Below are 12143 nucleotides of genomic sequence, written 5' to 3' on the forward strand. Positions count from 1 at the left end.
TTACAATAAGTACATTTATACTAACGAAATGTCTCTCTGCATACACGTAAATGTTCCTGTGCACATCAGCACGCATCATAACACAGACACAACAAACGAAATAACCTGATAAATGGAAACGTGACTCAGACTGTGATGCTGTTTTCTTTATATGAACTGAAACTGTTCATGTGCATTATGCTGTGTGAAGCTTTCACAGTGTTACTCCATGGTTGGAAACACGCCTTTATTATAAAACAGTCCCTTTAAAAGAGCATTATTGTCCCAGTCTGACCCTCACATTTCCATGTTAACCTGGAAATAATGAAAATCTGTGTAGCTGTCGCATTGAAATGTAATTATTATGTGATTGCAATGTTCAAAATTTGGTGTTTAATCTGGATTCATGTTGTGTTGTCGCCACCTACTGGTGGACCTGAGTGTGGCGCTTTGTGGTGCGCATGCTTTGAGGTGATGTTCAATTAAGCGCACATGTCACCAGAGACTGAAGGCTCGAGACAGAAAGAGCAGGCTGGCTTGTGTAAAAGGTGAAAATATGGACGATATGGACGACAATTGCTCCTGAATGTTCAGTAGAAAGGCGCACACGGTATGTTGGTGCATTTACTTTGTGTGTACGTTTTATCTGAGTTGCAATTTTTATTCTGCTGACATAATATCTGTGTTTTTCATTGATCGTTTCACCATAGTTTTTCACGGTGTTTGCTGGTGAAAAGAAGATTAAAATACTGGTTAAACATCAGTTGGAGCATGGCCCTTTATTCTACTTCGAACATGAAAACCCTTCAGGAGCAGTTATAATCTGGAGGATTCAGAAACATTCAAAGGTATTTTAAACTGCAGCCACTGCTCTCCTCAGTCCCACTATGGCTGGACTGAAGGTCTCAAAGGGAGCAGTGCACGGAGATCAGGATCACTCGGGTCCAAACACAGTGTGAGTACTCCATCAGCAGATCAACATGTCAAGCTAAATTCAATCTGTAACAACATATCAAATTTAAGTAAAAGTAAAAGGTGTAAAGCCAGTTTGGAAGTGGTCTCTGTTTCTTCTTTGTCCACTTAACAGGAAGCACTTATTTTAGAGGTGACGCTTTTCTCAGAACTTCCTGTTTTACTCTCCGTGTGCGGTCAGTCTGAGGATGTGACCTGCTACATGCACCATAGCCCTCGTATCCCATCAGTGTTGGGGAGTAACGGAATACGTTACAAAATACATTTTGGGGCATGTATGTAATCTGTAGTGGAATACATTTTAAACCTTCCCAACACTGTATCTTATTCACTTTAAACCAAATGTTTGCAGATGTGGGGCAGCATGATATGGGGCCCACAGTGTGCCCATGCCTGGGTCACAGTGGGGTAACAAGTAATACCATAAAACAGACTCTCTCACACAGCTGCGTATCAAAAGTCAGACTCTACACAGGCAACTGTGCTATATATAAGTACCAGCCTCTAACGCTGTAGATCCACATATTCATCGCTCGGCCTGAACGCTATGTTACAGTGGCTGAATGCAGAGAGCTGTCTAAGAGCAGCTCAGGGATTAAACCTTGAGGTCTGCACCAGCCTGATGCTCAGTTACGTTTCTTAATGACTGTTTTAAAGGCCTGTGCTGCAGGTTTGGGAGGCACACACAAGCTTCAGTTCATGGTCGGCTTATCAGTGTTTTTGAAATGATGCCATGCTTTTATTTTTTAGTGTAATTAAAAACGCCTCATATAGAGTACGGATAGTTAAAGTCCTTCTCTCAGCCTTATATTACATATGAGACTGTCATAAAACGTGTGCTGTTTTCACCTTCTTACAGTCTCCCGTGTGGTGTTTCCTTATTATTACAGCGTAGCAGACACACAGATGTGGGTGACCTGTGGCGCTGTGTGGGCGGGGCGAGCCACATGTGTCTGAAGGTCTCCTCACAGAAAAGCCATCGAAGGGCCAAAGTGCTGTGAGTCTTGATCCTTCATTTATGACTAAAATAAATGTGGAAGGTGGAGGTGGGAAGAGACTGAGGACACGAGTAACAACAATAAAATCAAGAGAGAAATAAAACACATCAAATCAACAAAATTAATTTTATAATGGGAACAAAAATGAAGTCAAAACAGGAACCACAGACTAAAGTGACCCAAGCAGAACAGAAATAATCATCACAGTGAGACAGCACTCTGAACATCTGTCACATTTTCATCTAAACTGTGAAATAAACAGAAAGTTGGAGGATTTAGAAACCTTAAATATATTTCATATTGTTCATTATTTAAATGTCTGAAATCAGACTGAAGCAGGTTTGAGTCAGAGACCACCAGATCATCAGCACGCTGCAAAAAGCAGCTTCATCACAGATACAGGCTTTAATAAAGACCACAAGACTCCAGCCAGCAAACATCCTGATTCACAAACATGAAAACACAAAGAAAACAGGCAGTAAAATGTGTGAAACCCTGCAGTGGTGGCTCTGGGCTCTCTCACATACCTATTATTCTCGTTAACTAACAGGAAATGATCATTTTAGAAATGACACATTTCACACTTCCTGAATTTGTTGTTTGACGGCTTCATTTCTTTGTCAGTCCGAGGATGTGGCTGCAGCGTTTCTCTCTCATTCTGAGTGCGATCGTCTCAGGTAAGAACTTTGAATCTGGGTTCAAGCAGGATGGCATCGGAGAGGATTATAAGACTCAGAGTAGAGAGATCCTGACTTTAGATCTTGATAATCCTTTCAGTCATTCATTTAGAGACACAGGACATGAGAATTTAAAGAGTGTGTGACAAAAGTGCCTGGCTTTGTATTTCTGTTACTGAAAGACACAGCGGTTGGTGGTGAACACCACAGCACTGAGGTTAGACAGGGGGAGGAAACACAAGAGCGCAAAGTTCACCACAGAGTGATGCAACCTGAACCGCACCACGCTCCACAACCAGCAGGAAAATCACTGAGACACTCCAGAGCTTTTTCAAATGAGGCCACAGATGGATAAACCCATCCTCCTTGGACCAGGAGCTCCTCTGAAGGAGGCTGGAGGATGTCCTGCAGGTCTTAAAGAACCTGCTGCTGGTGTCTTAGAGCATCTTCAGAGGTCTGGTAGAGTCCGAGTGTCGCTGGTTGGAGCTGTACAGTGAGTTCAAACATGAAACCTAACCATCCAGATGTGTTCTGTCAGGTTCTGTCTCAGCTGGATGGAAGCTGACCGTCTCTCCAAGGGTCAGAGTCTCCAGAGGGGAAGATGCTGTCCTCGGCTGCTTCTTCACCCCCAGACAGGATTATTCAGGGATTATCAAGGTTACAAATGATCTTCTTATGGCCTCTGACAGTGGACTCATCTCTGTGCTTGTCCTGCTAGACCTCAGTGCAGCGTTCGATACTGTTGATCATAATATCCTATTAGAGCGATTAGAACATGCTGTAGGTATTACAGGTACTGCACTGCAGTGGTTTGTATCATATCTATCTAATAGACTCCAATTTGTACATGTAAATGGAGAGTCCTCTTCAGACACTAAGGTCAATTATGGTGTTCCACAGGGTTCAGTGCTAGGACCAATTCTGTTTACATTATACATGCTTCCCTTAGGCAGCATCATTAGAAGACATAGCATAAATTTTCACTGCTATGCAGATGACACCCAGCTCTATCTGTCCATGAAGCCAGGTATCACACACCAATTAGTTAAACTGCAGGAATGTCTTAAAGACATAAAGACCTGGATGGCCGCTAACTTTCTGCTTCTTAATTCAGATCAAACTGAGGTTATTGTACTCGGCCCTGAAAATCTTAGAAATATGGTATCTAAGCAGATTCTTACTCTGGATGGCATTACCTTGGCCTCCAGTAATGCTGTGAGGAACCTTGGAGTCATTTTTGACCAGGACATGTCCTTCAACGCACATATTAAACAAATATGTAAGACTGTTTTCTTCCATTTGCGCAACATCTCTAAAATTAGAAATATCCTGTCTCAGAGTGACGCTGAAAAACTAGTTCATGCATTTATTACTTCCAGGCTGGACTACTGTAATTCATTATTATCAGGATGTCCTAAAAACTCCCTGAAAAGCCTTCAGCTGATCCAAAATGCTGCAGCAAGAGTCCTGACAGGGACTAGAAAGAGAGAGCATATTTCTCCTGTTTTGGCTTCCCTTCATTGGCTTCCTGTTAAATCCAGAATTCAAAATCCTGCTCCTCACATACAAGGTCTTAAATAATCAGGCCCCATCTTATCTTAATGACCTTGTAGTACCATATCACCCTATTAGAGCACTTCGCTCTCACACTGCAGGCCTACTTGTTGTTCCTAGAATATTTAAAAGTAGAATGGGAGGCAGAGCCTTCAGTTTTCAGGCCCCTCTTCTGTGGAACCAGCTTCCAGTTTGGATTCGGGAGACAGACACTATCTCTACTTTCAAGATTAGGCTTAAAACTTTCCTTTTTGCTAAAGCATATAGTTAGGGCTGGACCAGGTGACCCTGAATCCTCCCTTAGTTATGCTGCAATAGACGTAGGCTGCCGGGGATTCCCATGATGCATTGAGTTTTTCCTTTCCAGTCACCTTTCTCACTCACTATGTGTTAATAGACCTCTCTGCATCGAATCATATCTGTTATTAATCTCTGTCTCTCTTCCACAGCATGTCTTTATCCTGTCTTCCTTCTTTCACCCCAACCAATCACAGCAGATGGCCCCGCCCCTCCCTGAGCCTGGTTCTGCCGGAGGTTTCTTCCTGTTAAAAGGGAGTTTTTCCTTCCCTATGTTGAAGGTAAGGTCGTCCCGAGTTCTGCTTTTACTGAATGTCATCAAAGTCGTAATGAGTCACATTCTTCTGTGTGCAAAGACTGTAAAGAAAGATAGCCACACAGCGACCTTGTGACCTTGCCGAGGTTTTAGTCACACTGGACTGTAAATTTTTCAGCGGTGACCTGTAGTCATTCATCCTGCAGGCTTTTCTGTGCAGCTGTTCAGAGACACATTCATGTCTGGTTTTCTGCTGCTGGAGAAGATCCAACATACAGAGATACAAGTTGTTCTGAAGATTGTTGTCAAAGCTGCATCTGAAGCCAGACTCACACTCATGGCTGGAAGTCATTAAACAGAGTGAATGAAGCAGAGAGCGTTTCATGCCAGGCTGGTTTAAGGTGTCACATGAAGGAAAATCATTTTTAATTAGATCACTTTTTCTGCTTCTTGTTCCCAGCTGAGCCTCACATCCTGAACCTCTCTGTGGTGGAGACGCCCTGTGGCTCAGACTGCGCCCCCTGGAGGCTGCAGTGTGAAGCTGAAGGCAACCCGCTGCCTAAGATTGTGTGGCTTTTGCCCTCCAGATACATGTTAGAGAACAAAGATGAGACCTCAAAGTCCAGCCCGTACCATGTGACCAGCTGTGTGCCGTACCTGGAGGAGGAGGAGCTCACCTGCAGGGCGGAGAGTGCACTGACCCACACAGAGAGGACGTATCCAACCAGAGAGCCTCAGTACCCAGTAAAAATCCAGTCAAATCCTGACTATATAAAATATCCCGGACCAACTCCAAACGAGTCACAAATTATTCAGGGTTTCATCGTTTTTTAGCAGAACGCTCAAACAGAAACTGTGACATGCAAACTGGACGATGGATCGTCCATGGAGGGTGACTGAGGGGCTGCGCTAAGGCCCGGTGTGAGATACAGTAGGATTACTTTGAACTATGAATTATGCAAAGCTGCTCTGGCAGCTTTTTGTATTATTGTTACAATATTTTACCTTACAATAAAAAAACTCATTTATATAGCGCCAAATCACGTCTGTTGTTGCGATTTGGTGCTACATAAAGCTGAATCAGCAGTAATTGGCAGGTTTCTCTTTAAATAATACCAACCTGACCTGATGTCTTCTGTTCTGCTCTCTGGTCATGATGTTTCTATCTGAAGTAGAAAATCATGATCAGCGAGTCTCAGACCGTCCAGCTGAACGAGAGCAGCAGACGGTTTACTCAGAGGTCACCGTGCCCAAACCCGCCTCCTGTGAGTTCTCCCTGAGAAACAAAGCTCCCTTTTAATAATGAGTTATTTTAATGTGTTTAATTAATAGTTTAATAGTTTAATTATTTATATAGCACATTTAATTACAACAGGAGCGTTGACCAAAGTGCTGTACAAGAATACAACATACCTAATAAAACAACTTAGAGTATTAAAAACAAACACCAAATATGAATTAACAAATAACTCTCATGCTGTATTAAAAGTACATAAAAATGCGTTTTAAGATAAGATTTAAAAAGATTGACAGTGGGAGCCTGTCTGGTGTGTAGGGGTAAATTATTCCACAGCTTAGGCACTACGACACACCTCTATGAACCAGCCTCGACCTTGGTACGGCTAAAAGCAAAAGATCACTTGATCTAAGAGATCTAAGGGGGGTATAAGTCTGCAAGAGGTCAGACAAATACCCGGGAGCCTGTTCATTCAGGGCTTTGTAATTACTTTATCAACAGTCTTCCTTTGGCTTTTGCACCTTTTCTTTTTTATGTTTATTATTTATCTTTATTATATGATTATATGTGTTTGTTTTGTCATGTTAGTCTGAGGGAACATTTTACTAATATATTTATTTTTTCAATCAAACATTTACTTCAGTGAAAATATCGGTAACATACTAACAATGTTTCACTAAAACTGTATCCATTTTTTACACTGCAGCATTTGCATGTCAGTAACATTTAGCAGTTGTTTTGGACCTGATATCAAATGTTCAGGCTGAAACTACACCACCATTTTCAGCATTTTATGAATTTTATGAATTTACTCAAACTCTACTCAGAATGGTCTGGAGAGAGAATAGTTCTGAAATGCCATCACATAAAACTCAGTCTTTGTTTTAAGAAAGAAAGAAACTTAAAAAGTTTAACGTTATCATCGATTTTGAATGCAAGAAGAAGAAATTCACATTTAGAAGAAAAAATCCTCTCAAACTCAATGTTGGATGATTCAGTTATTAACAATCACAAACTGACCATTTAAGACTGGGTGCTGCCCCTCAGCAGGCCTCCAGAAACTGGGCGATCAGAAGACAGGAAGGGTGGCATTAAAGAGGGAGGAGCTGAAACAGCTTGTTTCAGATGATGATGATCCATACAAGATGGAAGATATGAACGTTTTCCATTTTGGGCATGTTGGTTTTTGAAATCAGACATGAGTGAGGGGCGAGTTCCACAGAGAAACTAATTATCTGCATAATAATCCAGCATAATAATAGCTCAGTGCGTTGAGCGGGCGACTACGTACCATACAGCTGAGAGCAGCCAGCCCGGGTTCCAGTCTGGTCTGCGGCCCATTACTGCATGTTTTCCCCTTTCTCTGTCTGCCCATGCTTTCCTGTCCTTTACTCACCGTGTCTATCAAATAAAGCTGAAAGAGGCCAAAACAACTATTTAAATTTAAAATTTAAATTTAAAAATGAACTTAACATCTGACTCAGTATGAGTGACTGAGCCCATAAACTCATCAGAGTTGGTGAGGCACAGGGTCATTTTCCTGTAGTCTGCTTTAGGAATTTAAGTCTTTTTCCAACTACAGGTATCGCCCCCTGGTGGCAATTAGAAAGAATCCAACCAAAGCCCAGTATGGGATAAAGGAGGATTATTCTCAACTGTGAATCATGCAAAGCTGCTCTGGCAGTAATTAGCAGGTATCAGTGTCTATCCACACAGTTAATGCATCGAGCCTGACATCAAGCTAGAAAGCTAGCCTAAGCTAACGCTCCACCTTCTGTTTCCAAAAACCAGCACGGTTTATATGGAACACCAGGACTGCCATAATGAATTAATTAAATACGCCATTACATAATTAATTAAATGCGGCAATAATTAATTAAAATCGGAAATAATTAATTACATAAATATTTACGACACGTAATTAATTAATTATTGACACATTTAATTAATTAATGACACAATTAATGACACATTTAATTAATAATTTACATATTCAATTAATTAATAACACATTCAAATAATTGAGTTTAATTAATTATTTAATGATTTATTAATTTAATTCATTTTGGCACTTTTGTCCCCTTCATCTCTCTCCTTGAAATAATTTTATCTGTCAGCCTCACCCATCAAATTAAGTGGGCAGGGTTAACGCTGCCCATGCAGCTTCTCCAACATTTGATTGGTTGCCCTGCAAAGTAAGTCAAGACAGGTCGATCCTAGATAATCGATTGCTTGTGTGGACTTGGGGCAGCCAGGTATCCCAGAATTTCAATTCAATTCAATTTTATTTATATAGCGCCAAATCACAACAAAAGTCGCCTCAAGGCACTTTATATTGTACAATAGATCGCACAATAATAAATACAGAGAAAAACCCAACAATCATATGACCCCCTATGAGCAAGCACTTTGGCGACAGTGGGAAGGAAAAACTCCCTTTTAACAGGAAGAAACCTCCGGCAGAACCAGACTCAGGGAGGGGCGGGGCCATCTGCTGCGACCGGTTGGGGTGAAGAAGGAAAACAGGATAAAGACATGCTGTGGAAGAGAGACAGAAATTAATAACAGATATGATTCGATGCAGAGAGGTCTATTAACACATAGTGAGTGGCTGGAAAGGAAAAACTCAATACATCATGGGAATCCCCGGCAGCCTACGTCTATTGCAGCATAACTAAGGGAGGATTCAGGGTCACCTGGTCCAGCCCTAACTATATGCTTTAGCAAAAAGGAAAGTTTGAAGCCTAATCTTGAAAGTAGAGATAGTGTCTGTCTCCCGAATCCAAACTGGAAGCTGGTTCCACAGAAGAGGGGCCTGAAAACTGAAGGCTCTGCCTCCCATTCTACTTTTAAATACTCTAGGAACAACAAGTAAGCCTGCAGAGCGAGAGCGAAGTGCTCTAATGGGGTGATATGGTACTACAAGGTCATTAAGATAAGATGGGGCCTGATTATTTAAGACCTTGTATGTGAGGAGCAGGATTTTGAATTCAATTCTGGATTTAACAGGAAGCCAATGAAGGGAAGCCAAAACAGGAGAAATCTGCTCTCTCTTTCTAGTCCCTGTCAGGACTCTTGCTGCAGCATTTTGGATCAGCTGAAGACTTTTCAGGGAGTTTTTAGGACATCCTGATAATAAAGAATTACAGTAGTCCAGCCTGGAAGTAATAAATGCATGAACTAGTTTTTCAGCATCACTCTGAGACAGGATATTTCTAACTTTAGAGATGTTGCACAAATGGAAGAAAGCAGTCTTACATATTTGTTTAATATGTGCATTGAAGGACATGTCCTGGTCAAAAATGACTCCAAGGTTCCTCACAGCATTACTGGAGGCCAAGGTAATGCCATCCAGAGTAAGAATCTGCTTAGATACCATATTTCTAAGATTTTCAGGGCCGAGTACAATAACCTCAGTTTGATCTGAATTAAGAAGCAGAAAGTTAGCGGCCATCCAGGTCTTTATGTCTTTAAGACATTCCTGCAGTTTAACTAATTGGTGTGTGTTACCTGGCTTCATGGATAGATAGAGCTGGGTGTCATCTGCATAGCAGTGAAAATGTATGCTATGTCTTCTAATGATGCTGCCTAAGGGAAGCATGTATAATGTAAATAGAATTGGTCCTAGCACTGAACCCTGTGGAACACCATAATTGACCTTAGTGTCTGAAGAGGACTCTCCATTTACATGTACAAATTGGAGTCTATTAGATAGATATGATACAAACCACTGCAGTGCAGTACCTGTAATACCTACAGCATGTTCTAATCGCTCTAATAGGATATTATGATCAACAGTATCAAACGCAGCACTGAGGTCTAGCAGGACAAGCACAGAGATGAGTCCACTGTCAGAGGCCATAAGAAGATCATTTGTAACCTTCACTAAAGCTGTTTCTGTGCTGTGATGAGCTCTGAAACCTGACTGAAACTCTTCAAATAAGCCATTCCTCTGCAGATGATCTGTTAGCTGTTTGACAACTACTCTTTCAAGGATGTTTGATATGAAAGGAAGGTTGGAGATTGGCCTATAATTAGCTAAGACAGCTGGGTCTAGAGATGCTTTTTAAGTAAAGGTTTAACTACAGCCACCTTGAAGGCCTGTGGTACATAGCCGATTATTAGAGATAGGTTGATCATATTTAAGATCGAAGAATTAATTAATGGCAGGACTTCTTTGAGCAGTTCATGCATTTCAAATCACAGGCAGCAATGGTGGTGGTGTAAAGTTTTAAAATACCCCGTTTTTTTGTCACCAACTACACTTTTAACAGTGTTTTAGCCGCGAATGTCGCCTCGCAATCTTCACGTCTGGTCAGGTTGTCAACATAGAACATGTTTGCAAAAGTGCTCAGATGTTTTCAGAGATGTCACTCGCTCTGCTAACAGTCAGCTGACAGAGTGTACCGAGTGTTACCTGGTGATAGTCACAGTTTAACTGGGCAGCCGGTGCTCGATATAACGCAATGTCGGCGCATTTTTCTGCACAAGATAGTAAATATATTTTTTTTCCTGAGCGCAGAGCTGCTGGAGCTTGTTTCCCTACACAGCACTTTATAGGCGAACCAGCTTTATCAGCGGCTGATGTCCAATCACCGGCACAGCTTTGAAACCTCACCTGAGTTTTAGCTCTCAGTGGTTAAACACTGGACTTAATTCACTCAGGTTTTGTCTGTCGGGTCACGTTTACTTCGCTGTTTTATTTACAACTGAGAAAATCGGTTTGGCTGACGTTAAAGTTACGTTTCATAACTGCATAGTTTTACTGAAGTTTAATGGTTCACTGTGTTAGACTGAACCATTCGCTTTTCTTTATCTGGTGTGTTTTGGATTTAACGGTGAATTTTGAGATTAAACTGTTGGCCACTAATGGCCACCAGGCCAAAGCAATGGTTTTGACTCGATCAGCGTTAACCCTGCCCCCTGGGTTTGATGGGTGAGGTTGACAGATAAAATTATTTCATGGTGAGACCTGAAGGAGTCAACTGTGCCAAAATGAATTAATAGGGCTTTGGAGTTGACGTCACGCCGCAGTGCATTGTGGGATCGCGGCGCCATGTCAGAAGGCCACAGATCAAAACAAACACATTGTGTTGGAAGCAGGACTGTCAGAACTATGCTTAAAATCAGCGCAAAAGACAAAGGGCTGTATCGCGACCGATTGCGCCCAGACGCCAAGGTTCAAGGTTCAAGGTTCTTTATTTGTCACATGCATAGTTATACAAGTATAACACACAGTGAAATGTATCCTGACACGCTCCTCGACATGTGCAAAAACATGGGGGGGGGGGTAGAGGAATAACATTAAATATATATATATGTATATATAGTATATACATTGGGTGAATGTGCAGTAGAAGCAGCAAGCAGGTGAATTCTGTACATTAATATGAATAGACATCTGACTATTTTACAGAATGGACACTATAAACATATTTAAAGTTAAAGGAATTGAGTGTCTGGAGGAGAGTCTCAGTCAATTATAGATGATGTGAGATGGCGGGTGTGTGTGTGTGTGTGTGGGGGGGGGGGGGGGGGGGGTGTTGGTTTAGGGTCCGGATGGCTTGAGGATAGAAGCTCTTCTTGAGTCTCTCTGTCCTTGCCCGGATGATGCGGAACCTTCTACCAGATTGTAGAAGTTGGAACAGTTTGTTGCCAGGATGGGACGGGTCCTTCAGTATCTGCGTTGCTCTAGTCCGGCATCTCCTGGTGTAGGTGTCCTGAAGTGGGGGGAGAGCAATCCTGCAGCAGCGTTCTGCTGTACGGATCACTCTCTGGAGAGCTTTTTGGTCCTTCACACAGCTGTTCCCAAACCACGCTGTCATGTTCTGTGTGAGGATGCTCTCCACAGCGCCTGTATAGAAGATCCTGAGGATCTTCCTTAGTTGTCGGAGGTGATACAGGTGCTGCCTAGCCTTCTTGGTCTGGACCTGAATGTGGGCAGCCCATGTCAGGTCTGAGGAGATGTGGACGCCAAGATATTTGAAGGACTGCACCCTCTCCACTGGAGCTCCATTGATGAAAATGGGCTTGTAGTCTCTGTGCTGACTCCTTCTGAAGTCCACCACCGGCTCCTTGGTCTTGCCAACATTCAGCTGGAGATGGTTGTCCTGGCACCGTGATGCCAGATTCTTCACTTCGTCCATGTAGGCCGCCTCATCGTTGTTGGAGAT

General features: G+C 42.2%; 2 long non-coding RNA genes across 2 annotated transcripts; both read left to right on the forward strand.

Moving 5' to 3' along the window:
• Positions 1 to 326: 326 nt before the first annotated feature.
• LOC109204155 (uncharacterized) lies at positions 327 to 2283 on the forward strand. The gene is made up of 3 exons (XR_002063711.2): positions 327 to 589; positions 690 to 934; positions 1842 to 2283. It is a non-coding gene; the product is annotated as an uncharacterized LOC109204155 (long non-coding RNA).
• Positions 2284 to 4696: 2413 nt separating this feature from the next.
• On the forward strand, positions 4697 to 5813 carry LOC112848178 (uncharacterized). The gene is made up of 2 exons (XR_003222144.1): positions 4697 to 4758; positions 5194 to 5813. It is a non-coding gene; the product is annotated as an uncharacterized LOC112848178 (long non-coding RNA).
• Positions 5814 to 12143: the final 6330 nt, after the last annotated feature.

This window comes from Oreochromis niloticus, linkage group LG11 (assembly GCF_001858045.2).
Source record: "Oreochromis niloticus isolate F11D_XX linkage group LG11, O_niloticus_UMD_NMBU, whole genome shotgun sequence".
Classification (NCBI taxonomy): Eukaryota; Metazoa; Chordata; class Actinopteri; order Cichliformes; family Cichlidae; genus Oreochromis; species Oreochromis niloticus.